Source organism: Ochlerotatus camptorhynchus, unplaced genomic scaffold (assembly GCF_037179485.1).
Source record: "Ochlerotatus camptorhynchus isolate MF236.1 unplaced genomic scaffold, CSIRO-AGI_Acam_v1.1 ptg000219l, whole genome shotgun sequence".
NCBI classification, from domain to species: Eukaryota; Metazoa; Arthropoda; class Insecta; order Diptera; family Culicidae; genus Ochlerotatus; species Ochlerotatus camptorhynchus.
In genome coordinates this window covers 9309-10684 of record NW_027040709.1, presented here as the reverse complement: position 1 = coordinate 10684, position 1376 = coordinate 9309, and the positions used below count along the sequence as shown (strand labels likewise).

Below are 1376 nucleotides of genomic sequence, written 5' to 3'. Positions count from 1 at the left end.
CTATAAACCGAAAACGATACTAGATTTAGTCAACCATAAAAACAGCATTTAAGGAGACTACATACATGCGCCTATAAAACCACATGCAGCTGGTACTTACCAAGTTCATGACAGCCACTTATGCTCAGCACCCCGGAACTACTCTTAGCCACACCTCCACTCAGCCAGATGGCACAGCCATTTTTGTTTTTGGAAGGTGTTTTTCGATGTCCTTTAATTATATATCCTCATCTTCTACATTTTATTGATAAGCTCTTGTTTTTTCTTTCTCTCTCACCAATGTCACAGCAACTGATTGGTGACAATCCGGACGAGGAGCAAATCGTAGCCGAGCTCCAGAGTCGACTCCACGACTCACTGAACAACAAGAACCTGAAGCAATATGTTAAAGCATTTCAAAAGTGTGTAGAACTACATAATGTTCAACGGTGAGGTGATAAAGTATATTTCTCATTCGATTTTCCAGCCGTGTTTGAAAAACTGAAAGTTGTGTTTGGAAAACTGTAAGATTGATCTACTGTTGATTACCGGTGTCATGAGCCCGTACCCCGGGGTTGTCGAAAATATGTTGAGAGACCTGAACAAAGAAAAGGTCACTCTGCTGAAGGTCGAGCGTGCTGGTGACGTTCTGGCGGATGCTGTAAGTTGCGTTCATAATGCAGGTTTGCTTTGAATACTGAAATTATGGTTTACTTCTACATAGATCGCCAAAGTGGCTCAGTCGATTTTGCTTTTCTGCAAGGGCCAAGGTCTGCTGACTTCGGTTGTCTTGCCCGGAGTGGACCGCAACAGGGCGTTCTCAACCAGCTCGGGTGGTTCAAGTGATGGAACCCCAGGCGGACGACGCCTATCCCGTGGAATGTCCATGGAAGACTACGATAAGCCCAATATCAGACGACTCAGCATTACCATTAATGAACAACTACCACCGATCAAGAAGTAAACCGGTGGAGCATTGATCAAAATCGTAGTGACTATTTCTACCTTGATTAACAAGTATATTTTATCGAGAAAAGAGAACGAGCAGTTCGAGGGAATAAAGTAGACAAACACAAACATACATGCAAATTACACGTACCCACATGCAGGTAAAAGCCACAAACAACATATCAACTTTTATAGATGAACGTATTTGATATCAACTTTTATAGATGTACGTATTTTTTTATCAAGTCGGTAAATGTAACAACAATGAAGTACACCGTAGACACAGTTCATATAACCAAACAACAAACTAGTTTGAGTAAAGTAATATTAAAGGGAAAACCTGTAAACCGACTATTCTAAAGCTAAGCAAGAAAACAGTATAAATATACACTCTTTGAAATGAAACAGCAGAGTAACTTTTGTAACAGCCACTCATCATTGCCCCCAAA

General features: G+C 40.9%; 1 long non-coding RNA gene across 1 annotated transcript; it reads left to right on the top strand.

The window, feature by feature from the left end:
• The first annotated feature begins 532 nt into the window (after positions 1–532).
• On the top strand, positions 533–1044 carry LOC135703633 (uncharacterized). Its single transcript, XR_010517748.1, has 2 exons — positions 533–640; positions 704–1044. It is a non-coding gene; the product is annotated as an uncharacterized LOC135703633 (long non-coding RNA).
• The last annotated feature ends 332 nt before the right edge of the window (positions 1045–1376 follow it).